At 38.4% G+C, this 24,392-nt stretch overlaps 1 long non-coding RNA gene across 1 annotated transcript in view; it reads right to left on the reverse strand.

Moving 5' to 3' along the window:
* Positions 1–23,524, reverse strand: part of LOC139044889 (uncharacterized) — a 37,456-nt gene extending 13,932 nt beyond the window's left edge. The window contains exon 1 of the long non-coding RNA XR_011502298.1: positions 23,292–23,524. This is a non-coding gene — a long non-coding RNA (uncharacterized lncRNA). The remainder of the gene's footprint in view (positions 1–23,291) is intronic.
* Positions 23,525–24,392: the final 868 nt, after the last annotated feature.

A 24,392-nucleotide genomic window follows, 5' to 3' on the forward strand; every position in this document is an offset into this window, starting at 1 on the left:
TCCAGTACTTTTCCACTCCTATCCCTTCCTCCTAACCAGGGCCTATAAAAATGCCAGAGCCTTTTGTTTGGGGGTTCCCTCCACAGTGAGACAACCCCCAAGTCTGCACTGACCCACATGACCCTGGCCCAGTGCTCCATTTCAGGAGGAAAAATGGAACAGGAGGAGTTGGCACATGCTCTAGTTTTAGCTCCTGCTTGGCCTTCCCAGAGTTTCCTCTCTCTGACTAACTAGCTGTGGTCGCATGCCAACTCCCGAACCAATCACTGTGGCTGGAGGAGTGCATTATTCCAACTGGCTTGGTCAAGGTCATGTGCTCTATTCCTAGAGCTAATGCATGAGGTATTATCTTTTCTTCAACCATATGAAATCCCAAATAGAAGTCAGGGACTATTGTGAAGAGGTGAATGGATACTGGGGAGGCAACTCAAAATGTCAAATAATTGTACAATAAAGAATTGACTGCTCTTTTTTATTAGGTCCAGAAATTAACATACAAAACACAAATTTTCTTACTACTCCTAGCTTAATTAGTACAAATGCATTTTGCACAGTCACTATCTTAGGGCCATATTTAAAGTAATGTACATCAAAACTCCTTTTAAGGAAATTTTTTTTTTTTTTTGCCATCAACAAATAGTAAAACACATCATTGTAATGACTTTCTGGAGGGGGGGAAAAAACAACTTTAAATTTTTAAAGTACTACTGGATAAGTTAACCTAAACAAGGTTACAGCAACTTCAAAAATATCTCAGTTGTTTCCATTCCTAAAAATAAATTGGTGACAAGAGATGACTTGAAACGCTCAATAGACGATAGTGTCAGTTATATACGGGTGAGCCTCTGTACAGATTTGAACAAAACAAATAGTAAGGGACATGCTTGCAGTATGTCAAAGGCAAGAAAAATCAAAAGAACAGCCTCAAGGACTCCATAATGTCTTTGTTAGCCTGCCCTCAACATTGAGTACTTTCTATAGATCTAGGCTCTAACAAATGAATCCACTAGCTGCCTCTTCCAGTTAGTGCTGAGGGCATGACATTTAACCAATTTTAAATTGTCATTAGTATAAAATATGTAACTTAATTATTACTCTTATTCAATCTATCTAATTCAGTCATACTGAAAAGAGCAAAAAGAATTTCTACCTTACAAAAAGCTTCAAATATAACTTAGGTGTGCATAAACAAGGATGACTAATGCCATCCTTAATGGAATCTACAACATGCAGTCAAGAGGTAACCCTATTTCTTGGGCAACAGTTCATCTGCATATTTTTAAAAATCTAAATCAGATATATGGATGATTTTATCATGTGTAAAAACAGATATTTATAGAATGTCTCAATATGGTAGCAGTGGGAATACAAAGATAAACCAGACAGTCTCTGTAGATAAGGATCTCACTGTCTGCTGTTAGAGGCAAGATGTAAGCAGACATTAGCCTTGAGAACCCAGGAGATGGAGAGACTAACTTAACCCAAATTTATAAAAAGCCACACCGTCGAGGTAACATTCGAACTAGATCTTAAAGTATGGCTAAGATTTTCATAGTTAGAAGGGAGAAGGCAGGGCATTCTAAGAAGAAAGTAAAACACAGATGAAGAAAAAGAAAAGTTTGGAATTTCTGGAGCAAAAAGGTGATTGGAGATTTCTGAACCTGGAGTTAGGCTGGAGTCTGAAAAGGAAGTCCAATGTCAAAACGTTAAGGCTTGAAAGTTGATTTCACCTGCAGTGAGAGTCGATAAAGTATTTAAGAAAGGAAATGGTATAATTGGCTTTGTTGAAAGTCCAGGTGAGAGATAATCAGGTACTGTATCAAGTCCATGACAAAGAGCTTGGGAAGGAGAGATTAGAACACAGAGGTGCCTCTGAATTTACAACTAATAATACTTGGTGAATGAATGAAGAAGAAATATTGAAGAGTAGAAAGGACACCTGATTTGAAGCCTAGAAGAGCCAGGTTGACTCCAGGTTCTGCCACTGATTTACTTTTTGATCTCATAAATTATTTCACCCTTATTTTTTATAAGATAAATATAATCATACCTACTCAATGGGTTATTGTGATGATTAGACATAACATTTATAAATCTCCTCCATATCATTAGTTTTATTATGATTATTAATCAGAGCATGAGAGAGAAGGAAGTCCTGGGATGCCTCCTAGGTTTTTGACATAGGAGATTAGACAGATGATGAGGCCATGGACTAAAAAAGTGACAGAGTAGTTCTTGGAAATCAGCATGAATTCATTTCCAGTCTCCGTTGGACTCCACATTGAGATGCCCAGGGGACACATTGAAAATATGGACCAGAAACTTGGGAAAGAGAGTCTGAGGTTTAAAATGTAGATTTTGGAGCTTGTCAGCATGTAACTGGCTTTTGAAGTAAAAGTAGTGGATGAAACTGGTCAAAGAGAGAAGAAAGAGCCAGAAAAAAGTCTTCTAAGAACTGAACTCATGTGAAATGACCTTGAGCCCTGTCTAAAAAAAAAATTATCTCCAAAGTTCTTTTAGAAAAGGTCTGTCATTTGAAAACTTCCATTCTGTATTAGTATAGGCTTGCTTTTGCCTTTGGGGAATCCGGACTCTCAGTTTGGGTATTTATTGTCTAGAAAAAAGGCAAAAGTGGAGCCACAGTCCTGTTCTGGAAATTCAGGCCCATAAGAAGCTAGACTAAATTGCATAATGTAAACAGTTGTCCTTGTTAGGAGCAAAAAGATGGCTGCAGAGATACATACAGTGTTAACTGGTCTTCATCGCGTCTCCCAAAGATGTTCTTTCCCAGTTTAGCACAGTCTCTAGAACTTCTGGCATACGCTCTCACTTAGTGATCCTATCCAGTATCACGGCTTTAAATACAATGTAAATAAGGACGACTTTCAAAGTTTGGTTTACTGCTCAAACCTTTACCCTGAGTTCTAGACTCATATATCCCACTGCCAAATCAACACCTCCAATTAGATGTCAAAGAGGCATCTCGAAGGCAACAAGTCCAAAACTGAACTCTTGATTCCTTCCTCACTCTGAAAAATTCTTCTCCTCCCAGTCTTTCCTATTTCAGAAAATGGCAATTCCATCTTTCCAGTGGCTCATACTAAAACCTTAGAGTCTTCCTTGACTCTAGTCTTTCTCTCACATTTCACATCCAACGCCTCAGTAAATATTATTAGCTTGAATTTCAAAATATATCTATAATATGCATAAGAAGTAGAGTTTTTGAAATGATTTAGCACCCCACAGCATAAATAACCAGAGAAATATCAATAGCTATTAACACAACACTAGTAACACCCTAACTGATCTCCTTGTATCTATTCTCACCTCCTGCGGTAGGTGACTTCTGACAAGGCTCCCAATGTTCCTACCTTCTGTTAGTCATGCCCTCATGTAATCCCTTCCCCTTGAATGTGGGATGGACCTAATGACTTACTCTTCATAAACCATAAACATTAAAAGTGATGGAATGTTACTTCCATAATTAGGTTACAAAAGACTTTTTGACTTTCATCTTGCTGAGAATTCTCTTTCTGGCTCTTCATGCTTGCTTGCTCTGATGGAGAGGACTACCTGGCAAAGAACTGGTAGCTGGCCTCTGGCCATCAGCCAACAAGGAACCAAGGTTGTCAGTCCAACAGCCCATGAGAGACTGAACTCTGCTGACAACCACTGAGTGAGTTTGGAGTCAGACCCTGCCCTAATTGACCTTGAGATTACTGAGGCCCCAGCCAACACCTTGCCTGCAGCATCGTGAGACCTTAAAGCAGAGGCCCCAGCTAAGTCATGCCCAAATTTCTGACCCATAGAAACTAGATGATAACAAACGTGTTTTAAGTTGCTAAATTTTAAGGCAATTTGTTATACAGCAATAGATAACTAACACATCTCACTAAAGTCTATTCCAAAATGGCAGCCAAAATGACTGGTGTAAAAATCAGATCAAGGCACCCCTCCACTTAAAATCATCCAATGGCTTCCAATCTCAAGTGGAGTAAAAGCTAAAATCCTACAACAGCCAACGTGCTCCTACCTGATCAGGCCCCTTCTTAGTTGTCTGACTTCATCTCCTGTGAGTCTTTCTCTCAGGTCTTTCCTTCACACTGGCCTCCTAGCTGTTCTTGAACATGCAAGCATGCTCCATTTTTCAGAGTATTTGCACTTGCTGTTTCGTCTGCTTGGAGGACTTTTCTCCAGATATTCACATGGTTTCTCCTTCACTCCTTTTAGCCTCTACGCAGATGTCTCCCTATCAGTGAAGCCTTCCCTGATTACCTGATAAAGTATTAACAATTTCCCCCCTGGCACTTCCTACTTGCCTTACTTTTCTCCCGACTTATAGGATCTGACCTATACCATTACTTGTATACTGGTATACTCTCCTCCCATTACTCAAATAAAAGCTCCGGGAAGGAAAGGACTGGTTTACTCACTGCTATATCCTTAGCACTAAACAGAGCTTAACACATAGTAAGCACTCAATTTGTTGACTAAATGAATGAACTTCCAGTTCCTTAGGCGTAGACTTGGTACATTTGAAAGTTGTAAATATTTAAAGGGAGAAAAATGAGGATGGGACAGGGTTCTACTCCGAAACTATGTAGCAAACAACACATAAACAGCCACAGGAATATGAATTGCTATTAACAACCTACCATTGGTTAGGATATGCAGCAAAATCATAATTTAATGCTATTATAACCTAGTAATTTTTCACATAAAGAAAAAAGATCTGTTCCATAATCACAGACTGTACCCCTAACCTTGGCTAATCATCTTGCAAATGCATGCGATTAGTCACAATGGGTAATGTGAAAGAGAGTGCCCGGGGCTCGAGCAGCGCCATCCATCACCAACACAGGGGACATAACTCAAATTTCATGTCCTACTAATGGCAGGTCAGTAGCATCAATTTTGTATTTGAAGGGCAATCCAAACCAAATTCCCTAAAATGCAACAAAGTGGTGATAACCACTCTCTGCTAAAACTAACATTATCTAGCAAAACAACGGATTTAACACTGAACAAATGTGTAGCATTTGGGAAAGCAATCGAATTAAAAGCATAAAAACAAATCGCGCAGGGCAATCTTGTTGGTTGTTTTGACGGAACACCTAAATGGATGGCTATTTAAGGAAACAGCATTTTATCAAAATGTCAGAAAACCTTACTCCTCTTTCATGCAACCTAACAATTTGATTCGAATTGCCCTTCAATACAAATACCATATATTGAAAATGGGTCTGAAAGTACAATATATGGCCCTGTGTGGAATCACCATGGTATCTGTCCTGTGATATAATGTTTTAAGACTGGAAGGTGAATATAAAAAAGTAAGAAGAACCTCAAAGAATATTCAGGAAGGTAAAAACCTAAGTGATTTAGGGTATCTAAATACATTAAAGATGACAGAAAGGGATTTTTCAACTGTTTGGAACACAAAAAATAATGGGATAGGCCTACTGTTTAAAGAATATAATGTTAACAGGTGATAGAACACTAAAATATTTCTATTTGGTCTCCTTCACACTGGAAAGGTCCAATTTTAAAAAAGGAATTACAGCCCAAGATAGTTGAGAAGATAGTAGAAAGGGCACACAGCCACTTTAAGTGAATTTAAGTCTCTAAGACCAAGCAAATTACATCCTCAGAAGCTGAAGGAATTTGTAGATGGAATCTCAGCACCACTATTTGGTATGAAGAAAGGAGTAGAAGCCGGAAAATTATAGGTAGCTCTATGTTGTTCTGTTTTTTTTAATGGGAAATATATTGTTTCTGTAAGTGGCAAACAGATTGTAGGCAAAATCCAAGAGTGGATGTAGTAAACACAATCATTTTAAACATCTAGAAAATAACATATTGATGGCTGTGCGTCAGTAAGGGTTTACAAACGCAAGGTCTAAACTGCACTAATTTGCACTGTTGTTTTGCTTTTGGTTTGTTGTTTGTCTGTTTTCTTTTCAGAAGGTCCAGGTTTGCTAGAAAGAGGTCCCCGAGGTTTGGAAGCAGGGAGCTGAACACGGATTTGAATCCAGGCTCTACCCCTCTCTTCCTGGGAGATCTTGGGGAACACATTTCACTCTCTCTCTCTCTCTCTGAGTCTTATTTACTCATAAAACAAAGAGCTGTTAAAAAGATCTTGCAGGCTAATCCAAGTAAATCACCTTGCACAGTTCCCGGCAAGTGTTACATGTTACTGGAAATCCTCCATTCCTGTAGCTGTATATTCCTTGGAGAGAGATCAGCTGTAATAACACTTCTGGTCTCTCTCCCCTCTCTTACTTACCTTATGTTGGACACAGGAGAAGGAAGTGGCCTGTCCAGCTCAGACTCTTCTCTTTTGGAGGCAGCCTAATTGAAGGACACATGTATTCTGCTCACCCTTTCTGCCAGGCAGAAAGTTTATTCGGACAGGTATAGTTCATGCAAAGGGGAGGCATATGGTTGTCCAACACTGCCATTGACTGGGTGGGTACAATGAGCTAACGTTGGAGGATGGAGAAAGCCCTGGTGGCCACAGATAGAACCACATTCTTCAGTTCAGTTTTATCAACAATGAAGCTGATATTCTGATATGTCTGACCCTTATATCTCTGTCATTGAGAGGAAAATTTAGGGTTGGAGGTGCAGAAAAAAGTGTTATCAGCCAACTAGAACCTCAGCAAGATGATGACAACAATGAGAATAAAACTAGTAAATCAGAATAATTCTTAGATATTTTATTCTTGGATCTCAGTTCCTTAAATGACAAAATCTTCTACTGCATTCTGTTGAAGAAAATGCTTAAATGTATGTTAACAAGATAGGTAATAAATTATATAATAAATATAATATAAGGGATTAATAAATTATATAATATAAGGGATTGATTAATAATATTTGAGAGTTCCTTTATGCTTAAAGAAACCTAGACATTTACCTAAGAGCTTCACGTGTACTATCTTATTTTTCTCAACAGTCATATGAGGCACATACTGTATGTAATTCCTCATTTTATAAGTGAGGAAACTAGAGCTCAAAGGTTAAGTGATTTGCCCAAGGGCGTACAGTTAACAAGTAGAAAAATAAGGCTACAAACTCAGATCTGTCTAATTCCAGAGCTTATATTCTTTTTTTTTTTTTTTTTAAAGATTTTATTTTTTCCTTTTTCTCCCCAAAGCCCCCCGGTACATAGTTGTGTATTCTTCATTGTGGATTCTTCTAGTTGTGGCATGTGGGACGCTGCCTCAGCGTGGTCTGATGAGCAGTGCCATGTCCGCGCCCAGGATTCAAACCAACGAAACACTGGGCCGCCTGCTGCAGCGCGCGCAAACTTAACCACTCGGCCACGGGGCCAGCCCCTGGAGCTTATATTCTGATCCCGGGGTTGGCAAACTACAGTCCTCAGACTAAATTCAGATTGTTGTCTGTTTTTGTAAATAAAGCTTTATTGGAACAGCCATGTCCATTTGTTTATTGTCTACGGCTGTTTTGCACTAAAATGGCAGAGTTGCACAGTTGTAATAGAAACCAAATGCCCCACAAAGCAGAAAATATTTACTGTCTGCGCCTTTATAAAAAAGCTTGCAGATCTCTGCTCTAATGTAAATCATTATTCAATGTTCTTTCCATTGAACATCTTGAGGGCTCCTATCACATGCCGTAGAAATGACTCAAATCTGGTCCTTCACTTAGCACTGGGTGACGAGATAAAGCTGGGAATCTTTGAAGTGTACTCTTTTATTCAGAAATTTAACAAAAGATTCAATGGCTCCATAATCTTCTTTTCTACTTTTTCTTTTTCTCCCTAGAGCCTCAACATTGTTCTTAAATCACTATACATCCTTAACGTGGTATCTCGTGACTGTACCAGATTTAACCTTGTGAATCAACTAAGACAATTCCTAACCAGTGCAACTGTTAGCAACAGCTTCCAAACTGTATGTGGAGTTTTGTCCACTTTATATTATGAGAATTTGAAAACATATACAAAAACAGAGCAAACAGTATACTAAAATCTCATGCATCCATCACCTAGCTTCAATATTGTCATCTTCAAGGCTAATTTTATTTTATTTATAAATCCTACATCCCTAACCCCTACTAGACTGTGTGAAACAAACTGTAGACATCATATCATTTCAGCCATAAATACTAAAAGTGGTTTTTAACACAAAGGCGGGGAACATATACCAGCAGGATACCAACACATAACAACCATATACTCCTTAACATCTGCAGACCCATAATTCTGTTCAAATTCCAATCTTTTTATTAATTCTCTGCTTGTAGGCACAACAATGTATACCACACTTTCTGTCGAAAGAAGGGTCCCTTTAAGGAATGTGCTGTTCAAAATCCACTTGGAAAAGAGTTCGTAACTGTCATAGCAGTATATATCATGTGGTATCCGGGCATCTCAATTAGTCGCCCAATAGTGAATCTCCAAAGGGTCAGGAATAAGTGAGGGTCCAGGTGATAAATGAAGATGAGGACAAGAAAGAAGACAACCCTGGTCATGATGTGCCAATAAAGATAATAAATATACCACCTGTCATATTCTTGAAAGATCCTATACCAAAGTTGCTGAGACCATTATATATTTCTCAAGATTACAATGATAATATAGGTGTTGCTGTTGGAAACTGTCTTTTAAGTGTGCAGGGAGAAGTTATAATTTATCTTTTAGACAGGCCATCACAAATTGACCATTTATAAATGTTCTCGAAAGCTGGAAGTGTAATTTTACTCTATGCAAAACAACTGAAAAAGACCTTATTGAATGCTGTCTCCTCAAATATCTCTAAACACAACCTGTGGATAAGACAAAGGTAAGTATATTGCTTACCTTATTAATGGAGAACACAACCTCTGCAAAGTTTTGGTAATGTCCCAGCAAGGGAACAAAGTCAGAATTAATTGAGAATCAGAAGTTTACTTCAAGGTGGGTCTTTCAGCGAAAGGGGCTTGATGAGAATTGTGTAAGGATTAAGGTACAACAGTCCAGGATTGTTGAAAAGAGCAAGACAAGGATTTTTGATGCAAGGCATTCAAAGAATCTTAGAGGGCCAACTGTCTGTTGATGCTTTCTATTGAAGAATCAACGGCTCTTTTGAAAGGCATGCCAATGAAGACAATGGAAGAGTAAATTAATGGTAAGATAAACACTTAGCTGTGGAGAATGAGAAGAGTAAGCATTTTAATTCCTTAATGTTCAAGCTGTGGGTAAGGGTTGATGGTTTCAGTTCTCAATCTTCATCTTCAAATCAGAAAAGTTGTCTTCAAACAAGATAAAAATAGGTGGATAAGCTATATAATAGTAGATAGATAATCTCTCTATATACATACATGTTTTAATATAATATAGTCCATATAGTGCTTAATTAGTCTACCAGGTTTGTGATTAAGATGCCAGTAAAGAGAATCTGAATATGATTCATTAGGCATCTTTCTTCTTCTCCATTTTGGAGTTCTGCCAATCTTCTTTTTTGTGTCTCCTGAGGTGTGGCCCTACTCAATATCTTAAATCAGAGTCTTCTTACCAGTTGTGGAGAACATCCAGTCTTGGCACAGAACCTCTAGTCTCCACATCTATAATTGTTAAAAGTTCGGATGGTTAGTGGAGATACATCATCAACATAGTAAAAGGTTGGGTCTTTCATCTAATTCTTTCCATCTAATGTTTGCTCATAGTTACCTAGAACCCAGAAATGACTTTTGTTTTCTTCCTCTGTGTGATGCAGCATGTATGAGATGTCTTGGATATTAACACCATTAAACACCTTCCCTGAGAGCAGCAGTTTAAGGCTTAGAGTTTAGTTCTTCTATTTCTTAGCTTTAAAGCCCATATTTCCACACCATGTTTCTGGCATCAACAGATGATGAATTACAGACACTTGGGAGGCCCTAAATCATTTTGCTATTTCAGTTAAACAAGTGGGAAAATCTGAAAAGTTAAATTTCCAGTGTCACTTCCTTAAGTGATCATATCATTACGGCTAGTGTTCACCCCTACTCAAGATAAGATTATGCAATATATATTCCACCTACTTTTGAAGTGAAGAGAAAATTCCAAGCTTTCCTTAGCTGGTTAGCATTTCAGCTTAGAATCCAACTCACTTGGAGGATGTGGTCTCTTAATCATGGGAGAACTAACACCTGAGGTGAGACTCGCTGATTCCTGAACCAACTCACCCTAAAGGCTCGAGCAAAGGAAGATCCTGGTTAATGAGAATGTCTCCCACAGCAGCACCTTTCAATTGCTTCACCTGACTAACCCAGCTTTTAGCCTTGACAATCTTCCTCCGTTAATAGACCATAACTTCCCAATTATCTGACCATCTGTTCTGTATTTATCTTGTATAACCTCTCAGTCTCCCTAATAGTCAGAGTGCACTTCCAAACCATGGACTTTTATTGATGGGATACCAAGTCTTGACTTTCCTAAAAAACATGCTCCATACAAGGAGCCACCAACTCTATTCTTTTCTTGTATAAGGAAAATACTTTTACTTATAAAATTCAAACTCAACTCAGCCCAAATTGGCATCTCAGGAAGGATATCTGATGGGAAAAGACAGTCAGATTTCAGACTTTGGACTTATTCTTGGAGATTTCTCTTTAATTTCCTCTGCCACCTAATGAAGGTGCTGCGCCCTCTTTGACATTTTCTTTCAAGATGGAATACAAGACTCATCCCTTAATTCTCCATAATGCAGCTAGAACTAGATTCAAAGATTAAAAATAAGTTACTGAGCACTAAGGGCTAGAAGATACTAACAGGGATTGAAATACCAGAAGTAACTTGCTACAAAATAATCTATATTACACTGTAAAATTTATCTATCTACTACTGGGGGTTCCCTGCAGAAATTTGTCCCTGACTCATTCCTAGTCCCTGCCTATCTCCACATCTGCCTCAATGGAGCAAAGGTAATTTTCTCCTGACTACCTGGAAATATACTCTGATGAAAGACTGGACTCTTTGAAGACCAAATCCAAATAAGCAGTTCCCAAAGAAAGATGAAAATGCCCCTTACCACTTGCCTAAGATCTGTCAGACAAAACCTGAACAACTAAGGAGGTTCATTTTATTCATACTATTGCAATAAGGAGATCACCTAGATCGGAAGAACGTCTCAGTAGGGTAGTTTTGCCCCAGACTTTTAGAGGGAGGAGTAGACAAGTTACAGGTGGAGTAATTTACTGTTGGAATTGTTTTGCAATCAGGGGAAGTCAGTCAGCTGTATAGGAAAATGTTTATCTGTGTCTAGCTGGTTTCAGAGGACACATATTTTTAATCTCAGCTAATTACTCACAAGACAAAGAATGGGAAGTTATCTAGGGGGCAAAAGGGAAGGGTGTGTGTCTGGCCTTGTTAGCAGGTTCAGGAAATAGGGGAAAACTAGATATTTGGTCTTGCCACCACTCCTTCCCCTCTTATTGAAGACAACCACAATACATTTCTTAAATAACTACATCTAGAAACAAGATGATGGAGAATGTCCAGATCGACACTGTTGTCAGTACAGGTTTGATCTTGGAGTATAAAGCTATCAGCTCAAATTTAGCCTCTGTGTGAGAAGTCAGTTGGAAGTGGAGTCATTTTTGGGTCTGATGGAGCGTAACACAGTGTCGAATCATGTTTTGAAACAATGACTGCATAGCAGCATTTAAGACTCTGGACAGGATGCATCACCCAACTACAAGGCATAAGATTACTAGCAGAAGGATTAGTAATCCTTGTAACATACCTCAAAGCCAAGAGCCTATATTTCCATATCCCATAGGCCATTTGGATCAACCTTAGAGAGCCAAGTAGCCTTTTCCTTGAGTTTAGTGATCAACTGTTCTAGTTGATCTATGCTGCCTATCCAAGTGAAACAAGAAGTGTTGGCTATGGAGCAGATATCTTTCTGACTAGCTAGGAGGAAGTGCAGAGCTATGTGCTTGTCCGTGACAAAGAGGCCAGTGAATTTAGGCTTATTTGCTGTGCTTCTAGGCCTGAAATGGATCATTTATTACTTCTATGTGGGTTAAGGAGAGATTTCTAACCACCTTTTCAAATTGTGTAATTCTCATAGTGGGTATAATGTCCTTCATAATGTGTGTAAAGAGAAAATTGATGATTCCCCTGAGGAGTTCTAAACACCCTGTAGTTGCTCATTTTGTAGTACTTGTAGTACTCATTTTGAAGTGATCGTTTAAATCTCCAAAGGAACACATGGTCAACAGGTGGGCTGGTGATTTTGAATATCTAGAAGTCCCAGAAAAGGTTTCCAAAGATGCAGGGAAAATTGGAGTGGAGAAGGCAGGTGTAGACGCTGACCACATAAAAAGTAATATCCTTAGGGAGGGAGGGCGCAGGCAGTTTGGGGGATGTAGGAATTATTAATAATAGTTTGAATTACTGATGGGGTAAGGTCCTACAGCAGGGCAGAGTCATTGCTTGAAATTAAACAAAGTTTATAAGGCTGGTTGAAAACTGGTGCAGGAGAAAATGGTCATCAGGAATAAAAGTGCTGCAGTGTTTTTTCCTATGCCTGATCCTAAGGAAGTGAAGTCATGGAGTTTGGCAATTTCAGAAGCATTAATTATGTTGGGAATTAAATTCCAAGCACATGCTGAGAGGTTGAAGTTGATGATGTTGGGTTAGTTGAATTACCAATAAGGATCCTTAAGGGGAAAGTCTCCCTAGGATGTGTTGAGGGGAATGACAATTGGGTGTCCATCCTGGTGGTCAGGTGGGAGATGTGTTGAGAGTGGTAGGAATAGTTGGAAAAAACTGAACAAACTGAATGAGAGAGTTTTGTCCTCTATTTGACTGGTAGGGATGAAAAGGGGAAAAGGACAGAAATAACAGAGGGGCAAAGTCATTGTAAGGTGTTGGACAATAAATGGGAAGTTGGATCAGAGGGTGATGGAAAAGAAGAGGCAGTATGACAAAGAGTAGACAAAGAAGGAAAATGGCAGAGATTCAGTAGAGAAATCCTGGAAGATCTTGTTCTGGTACCATGGGTAGAAGCTGACCATTTTGTGATGCCATCTGCCTGTTCTGTGGGTCTTGGGAAAGCAGTCTACATGCTGTTGTCTGCTTCCAGGCGCCCTTGAAAGAACCTCAGTTTAAGGTCTTCTGGTAGAGTGGACGTCTATTCAGAGCAAGTCTTGTATTTTTTTTAACTATGAAACATTAACCCAAGGTTGTACTCCTCGTAGTTTTGCGGGAGTATCGGTGGTTAGGAGAACAGCTAGGTCCCTCCACCTGGATTGAGGATCAGTCCTTCAGTGCTGTCTTTTTCAGAAGACTAGGTCTCCAATCTGAAAATCGTGTAAGGGCTGCAGTGGAACCAGGGGAAAGAAAGAATTGACCTACTAGTGTTTAGTTTGAGTGTATTTAGTAAGACCTTGGCCATATTTAAGTATATTGGATTGAATCAGATTAGAGTCTCCTTAAGTCCAGGATGGGTGAGGGATCTTCACGGGCCTGCTGGTAATTATTTCTTAAAGATCAGAGGGGGAGGAGCAAATGATTATCAGGGCTAAAGGCAATACTTTGAGACAAGGAAATATGAGTTCCTCAGAGAATTTGGTTAGTGTGGCCCATTTTTCTGGAGGATTGAGAATGATAAAGAGAATACAATTTTGGTGAAAGTGGAAGTACTTGTTGAATATCCTGAATAATCCTCCTGGTGAATTGAATGCCTCTATTCCTAGCGAGGAAAGAGACTGTTGAAGTGGTGACTCTTAGCTACTTGATGACAGTAGTCTGTTTCAGGGAAAAGCTTCTACGCATCCTGAAAACAGGAAGACTATGGTTTAGAACATATTCCTATCCACGAAACTTTGAGAATTAAATATCATCCATTTACCAATGGAGAAACAAGGCAGAGGGAGCTGGCTCTCATCCTTGCCCCATCTTTACATTTTTACCCTGTCTTTCTGGCAGACGATGCAAGTTGAGATTACCTGCTCAATTTGAGGGCTAATGCACTCCCACCAACATTTGTGTAGACCTTTAAGTTTCCTTGGCAATGATGCATAATCTTACAGAGGCTGTGGACTAAATTTCAGGCAAGGGACAAGAAGCGACCAAGCTGGGTGTCTCCAAAGCTCACCTGAGTAGATAAAAATCCATCCTCTTTCCAATTAGCCTTTTCAGCTTTAGGTGTTAGCAGTTGTTATGCCTTAAATTCTTTAAGTAGTTTCTGTCTCTAAAGGAGGGGAATTTTTGGCTACTAGTCTGAGATTCAATTTTGAGAATTTTTCTTAGAACCCCTGAAAATTACAGATTTTTATTGTGCCCTTGTCATCAAAGTCTGAGGACCTCTAAATGTTTATGTCTTTCGGCTGATGCTGTCACAGAATTACCTCTGCAGAAGATCCCATTTTGGTCTATATCTCAAATTAGGTAAAGAATGGGAATATGAAATAAAGACTTGATCCCAAGTCATCAGCATGAGTTATTTTTATAGAAAGGATGGATTTTATGGAGAAATAATATTGATTTCCTGAAAGGGGGTCATCAGATCATCTTGGGTGTAAAACATTCAGAAGAACTTTGCATGACCTCCTTGCTTAAATTTATGTCAGGTAGCCTGGAACAAGTACAGATAATAGAAAAACTGTAAAAAGAGTTGTAGCACATTCTGGCCTACTTGACATTATTGGCCCAAGGTCACTTCAGGCTAAGAGCTCCAGAAACATTCAAAATGCAGTTCAAGAATTCATATTGATCTTGCAGGCCGATACCAAAAGAACTTCTTGGGTTAGACTCCCTCTCAAAATGGTTCTAAGCGCTTATAATTATATTTCAAACATCTGTTGCAACAATCAGCTCTGTGTTGGTTTTTGCAACACATAGATTGACAGACACCATCCTTACTGACAATAGCTCTGATTCAACCTCAGCTTGAGTGGTGAGAAGTTGTAGTTGGGAGGCTTATCTGAGCAGTCACCATTATGTCTTATCAACCCCAAGCAAATGGCCATCCCTGGATAGTGCAGACTACTAAGATTGCCTTAAATAAGAATGTTGGAAGAACTGGACTCCAATATTTGCTAGATTTTTTTGTCCCCAGGATTTACTATTTTCGTTTTCAACAACTGAAGTTGAATTTACTGAATTAATTATTGGGGGGGGGAGGGAGGTGGTAACAATTCAAGTCAAGACTTCTCTGATGGTCCTCATCTAGAGCAGAGGTCAACCCACCATATACTGTTATGAAGCCCACAAGCCAAGACGGCTTTTGCATTTTTAAATGCGTAGAAAAAATCAAAAGAAAAATAACATTTCATGACACATAAAATTATATGAAATTCCAATTTCAGTGTTCATAAATAAAGTTTAATTGGAACACAGTGGTGCACGTTAATTTACGTATTATGTACTACTACTTTCACCATAGTAGTTGCTGAGACCACAGAGCTGGCAAAGGCTGAAATAGTTATGATTTGGCCCTTACAGAAAAAGTTTGCTGACCTACACTTTAGAATGTTGAAGACAAAGAAAAACTCCCTCTGGAAGTCAGCCCTAATATTTTTTACCTATTTTTATCTAAAGGGCAAAATCTTGCTGAAAACTTTGTAAAGGACTAGACCTGATATTTACCTTTAAAAGACATAAGTGAGCAAAAGATGGCCCCAATTCAATGACTGATTGATAAAGTGTGTTCCTTATGACTTGGTGATAACAGAATCCTTAGAACTGGCTTCTTGAGCGCCATCTGGCATGGATTTTTTAGCTCTGTCTCCTAAAAACTGAGTAGAGACACAAAGAAAAGAAATAATCCTTCTCCCTTGACTCCTGCAACAGCGGAAGAAAGTCAGCTGGAATTTCCATTAGTAAAACTTAGAGGCAATCTCATAGAACGCTGTCCCACCAACGGTCAAAGGATTCTGTGAGCTTGGTGATTGGGATGGGGGTGGAGGATAGAGTGTCGCTGGGTGTGGTATGTAGAACAGGTGACCTTGTGCTTTTAGTGTTGGTGTTTTTTTGTTTCTTTGGTGTTTAAATTGGTGTTCAGCTCCTTTGGTGTTCCGGAAGGCAATTTAAGAAGGGTTAATTTAAAATAGATACTGTTCTTGATAAAGAAAGATTTCTTCAAATCTTACTTGTCACTAAGTGATCTCATTAACTTAGTAAAACAAGAAGAAATTAAATGACCATAGGGATTTATCACCAGTCACTTATTATTACATTTTTAGTTTTTGAAACGCATACTCGGGCTTTATTCCACTTTCTCTTGTTATTCTTTCTCTGCTGCCAGCTCCTTTTCTTACTCCTTCTCTGCCGCCTTCTCCTCTCCCAAAATTTAAAAGTTGACTTTCTTTAGGACAGGTGCTAGGTAATCTCTTTTCTGTTCTCCCTCTAATTTTTCTACTTAGGAAATCTCATCCTCACCTATGCTCCAAATAAAATTTATATGCTCTGACTAAAAAAATAAAATGGTCTCCAGCCCTTGCTGAAAACTCCAGACTACAATAATGCCTATTTAACACTACCACGTGAATGCTTAAAATGGACCTCAGTCTCATTCAGTCTCAACGTGTCTCAACAGCACTCATGATCCTCCCATGTGGACTGCTTTTTCTCCAGGGTTTTCTATCCTGGTGAATGGCATTCTCATGCACTCAAGCAAACCAAAAAGCTGAGCGGTATCTTTGACATCTTCCTCTCCCTCATGTCCTCCATCCAAACAACCACAAAAATGAGTCTAGCAGTTTCTTAAATATTGTGTCATTTGTATATATCCACTCTTCTCTTCATCTCCATTCCCACCATGCTAGCTTAAGCTACCAGAGTAATCTCTCATCTCTGGCTATAGATACCTCATTGTTCCCCAGAATCCATTGTTTTGTAGGCCCCACTGCCCTCCCATCTCTGTGTAGGAGCCAAAAGAAGCATATAAAACCGCAACAATAAAGTGTCTTTGCTCTGCCCTAAATCCCTCAATGGCTTCCAACTGTTATTAAGATGAAAAACAACATTCTTAACAAACAAAGCCACGGCCCTGCCAGATCTTACTTTTGTCTACATCATCAGTCTCATTGGATGGCATTCTTCCCCTCCATTTGAATCCCTGCCAAATTGGTCTTGTAGCATTTTCCCAAATGTTCCATTTTCTTTCCAGCTGCAGGAGCCTTCCACAGGTAGTTCTCTCTTTCTGAGATCAGCTAAAATGCTACTTACTTACAATAGAACTCCCTCAAGACCACTTTAAGTCCCTCAGAGATGTAAAGCCAGTGAGCCTCAGAAGGGTCCCAGTTCTCAGAGTCTCCGTCCCTCAGCTCCCAGGAATCTCCTTTGTCCCTATGCGAATTTACTCACCTTTCCCCCAGTGACCTGATCTACATTTGAGGGAATATTAAAAAGAGCAGTTTGGGTCAATTCATTAAAAACAGAAAAAAAGAAAAAGAAAAAAGGAACTCCTAACTTTAGGGCATTGGGTACCTTCTTGCTTTATAGTTTTTGCACTTACATAATCATATTTTTTATACTTAAGAGGCTTCTTTCATGAGATTCTTCCTGGAACCAAAAGGACATACTCTGATGATTTGCTGTCTACTGATGCCAAAAAATATATTTACAATTTTTGCTCTCAGTCTATTGTAAAAATCATTTTGTCTTCTTATTAAAAAGTAAATACATGCATAGAATTTTTTTAAAAATCAAATAATTAAAAAAGGTACACAATGAAATGTAAGTCTCCTCATCACAGATCCCTCTCCCAGAGGTAAGGCATCCATTATTAACAGTTTCTTTCTATCCTTCCAGACATACTCCATGGATACATAGCACAAACACACACACACACACATATTTATTTATAGAAGTGGGCATCCACTATAGCTTTCTCTTCCCTTAACTTGGAGATCATCACAGATCAGCACATAGGGATTCTCTTAATCTCTTTTCTCAAGTTTTCACTTGAGGTAAAGTGCCCTCCATTTGTGGTTTACCATAATTTATTGAACCTATTCTCTTTATTCAACTTGTTCATAGACATATATGTTATTTCCAGTCTTTTGCCATTAGGAAAAAAAAATGCACCAATGCTCCATGTGCACTATCTTTGCACACATACAGGTGCTGATCTGAAGGAAAAATTCCAGGAAATGGAAATGCTATATCAAAGGGTATTTGCTGTTAATCCTTTTGAAAGATGATACCAAATTGTCCTACAAAAAAAATTGCATTACTAATTTACAGGATGGTGATTATAGCTAATAATACTGTAACATGCACTTGAATAGTGCTAAGAGTAAATCTTCAATGTTCTCACCACAAAAAAAGAAATGGTAACTACGTGACAGGATGAAGGGGGTAGCTAATACTATGGTGGTGACCATTTTGCAATTTATAGTTGTATCAAATCAACATATTGACACCTTAAACTTAGATAATGTTATGTGTCAATTATATCTCAATAAAGCTGGGGAAAAAAGCAAAGAAAAGGTTCATCAATTTGTATTGCCTCCAACCAAGTAGGAGAATATTGACTTCTCTACACCTGGAAGTCATCAAATATCACCAAAGTCTTTGATTTTTTTCCAATTTGGTGGGTGAAAATTAGTATCTGAATTTTTTTGCTGGATTGGTTTATTTGTTTGCTTTTCTTTAATTATTAGTGAGGCTGGGCATCCTTTCACGTTGTACACCTTTTATTTTTCTCTGTCTGTGAGCTAGCTATTTCACCTGTTTTTCTTAAGTAATTGAACATTTTCTTACAGATTTGTAAGTTTTTTTTTAACATAATGAAGGAATTATTTCTCTACCATACATATTGCAAAGTTTTTCAACAAGTTGACTTTTGATTTTTTTATGGTATTTATTCAGGCAGAATTTAAAATTTTATGAGATAAAATTTATCAATTTGAACTTTGTGTCTTGATGTGGTATATATGTGTACACATACAAATATATACATTATATGATTATATGTAGGCATATAAGTATGATTTTTACACATGTTTTATGATTATATACATATATATCTGTTTTTTTTGGTGAGGGAGATTGGCCCTGACATGACATCTGTTGCCAATCTTCTTCTTTTTGCTTGAGGAAGATCGTCCCTGAGCTAACATCTGTGCCAATCTTCCTCTATTTTGTACGTGCGACACTGCTATAGCATGGCTTCATGAGCAGTGTGTAGGTCCATACCCAGGATCTGAACCTGTGAACCCCTGGTTGCCGAAGCAGAGTGTGTGAACTTAACCACCATGCCTATGGGCCAGCCCCTTATGATTATATTTTTATATTTAAATCTTTGATCTCTGTTATGAAAGAGAGGAATTTGGTGATAAGCCATGAGTAATAATAGCTGGTAACTTTTAAATAGCAACTATCCTTTGCTGAAGGAATGTAAGGGCCTCTGCAACAGTAATTAAATGAGTATGTGTCTGTCCTCCCCATCTGACAACAAACACCCTGAAGGTAGTGACCAGGCTTATTTCACTCATTTAATCTGTTCTCAACACTCAGAAGAGTGCTTTACACACAGTAGACTCAGTGGTAATATTCATTAATTTAATCCGTAAGAGGAATAAATTCTTAAAATAATAATTTTAAAATTATATTAGTAATTCAGGTACACTATAAAAATGTAAAATAACAAACAATATAAAGGAAGATGTAAAGAAGACATTAAAATCTGCTTCAAGCCTGCCATCCAGAGATAACCATGAGTAACATTTCGTGACTTTTCCTTCCTATCGTTTTGTCTATAGAATATACCAGTAGGGGTAAAGATAGTATAGCAGGCAGGTTTTGTTCTGTCTTGTGTTTTTCTGCCATCAAGTACATATCTGGGAAACTCACCCAATCCTGTACCTGATTCAGGAGCTGTATTTTCAACCTAGACCGGGCCAGTCAGAGGACCTCATTGTCCCCACCTCTCCTTCAGAAATGTGTGATCCAAGACAGGCCAATCATCTCTCTCACTGGGAACTCTGGGAGAGGGGGACTGTGGTTTTTGTTGTTATTTTTTTGCTGAAATTTTACACTGTGAGGATGATGTCAGGGTGGAGCTGCCAGTGGCTCTCCAATTACAAGGCGAGTAGTTCTTGCCAGAGAACAAGGGCAACAAAGTGCTAAGAGATGGAAAGAGAGACCTGGGGACACTGTTTCAGCTTCTAGATTCAGCTATGCCTGAAGCAACTTTCTATTTCTATGAACCGATATATTCCTTTTTGTGTTTAAACTATTGGAGTTGTGTTTCTTTCACTTTCACCTGAAATAGTTTTGACTAATATAGGAATAGTTTTGATAGAATTTCATGGTGTTATGGCAAAGGATCTACCAACGCCTGACACTTGACTTCTTCCTCTCAGAGCTCTACTGCAGGGAAGAGAGGAGGGGGACAGATACACAAAGAAAAGAAATAAAAGCAGAAAATAGTTTTAGCCAACTGAGTGACCAATAACCCCCGAGAGGCTCAAATAAAGATGAGTCACAGTGCTGGACAGAATCTTCCCCCTCCCCTTAAGACTCCTTATATATTGCATTATTAGTTGCCAGAGAGGTTGTTTTTATTTGTTTATAGATTCCCATCAGTAGGGACTGAGTTTTATATAATGAAGATTAGAGAAGCTAATTAAGTGGAGTTAGAATTTAATATACAGAACTTTTACAGCCAAACAGACTTCAAATAGATGAGTAACTTTTTCTGATGAGGACAGACTTTGGAGTCAGACTGCTGGAGTTTTACCATTTTAATCTAGCAGTGATAGTATCAAATATTCAAACAGTGTAAAGGGGTGAGTGCAGGAGTGAGAAATCTCAACACACAGTCAAGTAAGCTGAGGACAATTGAGGTGAGTACCTGGGCAAGTAGAATTGTAAAAGTCAGACAATATGGAGAGCATGGGCTGGCTTTCTCCTGAATTTTCTGTGTGATTGCCTCAATTCTCCATTTCACCTTCCTAGTAGAATCATTGCCAAGAATGTTCACGGCACTTATTTTGGAGGAATTCAGAGACTATAGACAAAAGGAGCTGATATATATATGAATTGTAACATAGTATTATTAAAGATGAAATGCCTTTCGTAATTTACAATGTTTATAAGGATATGTTATGATTGCATGGAATTTTTTTTCCCAGTGATTTCTTCCACATATTACTTTATCTTTCCAAAATTACTAGAATGTAGGGGGCAATTATTAGTCCCTCGACTTTGCAGGTAGGGAAACAGAGACATTTAGTGAGTGACTTGTTTAAATCATAACTCAAGACAGGTTTATGAGAAAGTCTGAGCACAGGTTTATAAGGGAAACCAACTGCACCTGCAAAGTTTTCCCAGCTCTCTGGGTCATGCTTTGACATGAGCTGAGAGTATGACCTTAGACACTTCATTTAACCTCTTCAGGTTTTAGCTTCTTCATCTGGAATATGAGGTAACGAGCTAGATTCAGGTTCAACTAACCTTCAGTAGACACCTACTATGTGCAAGTCATGTGCTAGATGCTTTCAATATTATCATATTAATTTAAATTAAATGTAAATTAAACCCTCAACAAATGAAGAATCTTAGGCACCAAGAAGTTAAGTAAATTTGCATAAGGTAACCCAGCTGAAGAGAGAGTCAATATATTAACCCAAATCTCCTGACTTCCAAAATCAATGCTTTTTCTCTATACTTTACCACTTTCCTCTGTATTTTCTCATTCTATAGAGTTATATAAAAATATACATGCACTTGGGTTTATTGACATATAAACTAAAACATTCCTATTACCCAAAATACATGTAATATAATGAGTGACATAAATATCAAAATCAAAATTTAAAAGTTTGATTAAGCTTATATAACCAAATTGTTTATGATTTAGTAATGTTTGAAGCTTCTAAGTGATATAGGAATGTGTTAAAAAATAGATTATAGAGCCAGGCCTGATGGCCTAGTGGTTAAAGTTCGGCGCTCACTGCTTCGGCGGCCCAGGTTCACTTCCTGGTCTGGGAGACAGCATCCATCTATCAGTTGCCATGCTGTGGCGGCAGCTCACATAGGAGAACTGGAACGACTTACAACCAAAATATGCAACTATGTACTGGGTCTTTGGGGAGGGAAAAAAAAGAAGAAGATTGGCAACAGATGTTAGCTCAGGGCAAATATTTCCCTGCCAAAAAAAACATATATATATATACATATATAATAGGAATCCAAATAATAAGATGTTTAATGTGTTATTAGCATACTGATTCAAAGTAGTAATTAGTTTGTTGAGAAATGTATAATCCAAATGTACTTTCTCATTCTGTGCAGCTCAACAAATGGATTTTGATATGTTAACTGACACTAAGGAAGAAGGAAGCTACCGTTTTTTTTTTGTTTTTTTTTTAAGGAAGATTAGCCCTAAGCTAACTGCTGCCAATCCTCCTCTTTTTACTGAGGAAGACTGGCCCTGAGTTAACATCCATGCCCATCTTCCTCTACCTTATACGTGGGACGCCTACCACAGCGTGGCTTGCCAAGTGGTGCCACGTCCGCACCTGAGATCTGAACCTGCGAACCCCGGGCCGCCAAAGCGGAACGTGCGAACTCAACCTCTGCACCACCAGGCTGGCCCCAGGAAGCTACTGTTTTTTAAAAAAATTCTGGATGGAAATTTCATGACTGGCCTATCTGCTGCTACTATGCCTATCATTAATAGTTACTAATTGGTTAATAGATTTTAATCGTTATAGTTAGTATACAGGACTAAAACTTATAATAACATAGATAGCTGAAATAACAAGACAGGTTATACACATTATATTTGGGAGATAGATACTCAGAAATACTACTATTTGGGGAAGCTAGCTACATCTCTGGGGTGGATAATATGTCTAAATTTCCCCAAAGTCTGTTGTTCTATCTGTCATGTAATGTATTTTCTGTATTATTTAAAAATATTTAATTCTGCTATTAAAAATAATAGAAAAAAAGGAAGGAAAATAGATGACACTAAGTAGAGATGCAAATAGCTAGTGACACATGGTAGACAGAAAAAGAAAGTAGAGTACACGTGTGGTGAACAGATAAAACTGATGGGACAAATGAGAAAATTACTTATTTAGGAAAGGATGGAAGGACTGAGTATGCACCAAATATTTATGATTCATTAAACATGCATACGGCATATGAAGCACTCGATATTTATGGGGTTGAAAATCAGCTATCCATTAGTGACGTCCAATCTAGCCCCACATGTCCTCTGTACAAGAAGCACAAATAAAATCCATAGCTGCTTATCGGGCAGGTTATACTGGTCGCCAGGCACAATCATACTGCAATTCTCTAAGAGAGCAAGCGAGACGTTGGCCCCACATACCTTAAATTTGTTGGGTCACCTTGCTCAAACTTCAGCTCTGGTCCTTGCAACCACCCCAGCAGCGAGGAAGGTTGTGTCTGAGTTAGAAGAGAAAGAGACAGACAGATGGACTAACTCAGATGATAGTTCATGTGAACACTTCGTGACCCAACATTCAGGTGGTGTGATCTTTCATTTGTGCATCCTATGCTTGTGGGTTAACCTATCCCAACTCTTTCCCTGCTTCTCACCACGTGTGTTAAATGGATATAATAAGCTTTGTGATGTGAGCATCTTAATTTGGACTCTAAGTCTTCCTGTTCCACCACCTCTGTGCTAACTTGCCTGGTCTTGTACATGGAGACTACCATTACATCGAGGTAATTCCCCATGTGGCACTGCTGGCCAATTTTGCCTCATATTTCTTCTTTATATTTACAACCGATGGTAATTACACTGCAGTGGGTAAAGAATATAACATTTCAGAAAGATATTCGGTCATCTAAAAAGAGCATTTAACTGTCACAGGGATACATTCCAATAATAGTCGGGCTACAGCAGACAAACGAACAAAGAATTCATGGTTCAGCAGGATAAAATCATAGCACTTTAAAGCTGGTTCCAGTTCAAATTCTCATTTCAAAAGATGAGATTTAGTGACTTGCCAAATGTCACTATTTCTAGTAAGCAGTAAGCCAGAACAGGAGCGCATGCTGTCTAAAGAGGCTCGGTGTTATTTGAGATACCATTGCTGTTACTATCTGGGTCCTGGATATTGCCCAAGCACGCATTCGAGCACATGCTATGTCATGACTAAAAATATAAACTACAACTGTCACAATTAATAGATTAACATCAAATGATGCAAAAATAAACAGAGAATGCCTGTTTATTAACAGGGTTTATGGAGGTGTCACTGAGACATTTCAAGTGCTGAAAATTGCTGCTCTTTCCGCTGTCAGTTTAATCATGACACTACACATTTCTATCTGATTTTAGAAGACTGAACTTTAGTCAGTCTTCTCAAGTTAGTTGATTTTAGCTGGGAGTTCATGGCCAATTGTCCAAAATATTTAATTTAAAAAAGATTTTACTCAGCAGCTCATATATAACAAGAACTGT

This window comes from Equus asinus, chromosome 3 (genome assembly GCF_041296235.1).
Source record: "Equus asinus isolate D_3611 breed Donkey chromosome 3, EquAss-T2T_v2, whole genome shotgun sequence".
NCBI classification, from domain to species: domain Eukaryota; kingdom Metazoa; phylum Chordata; class Mammalia; order Perissodactyla; family Equidae; genus Equus; species Equus asinus.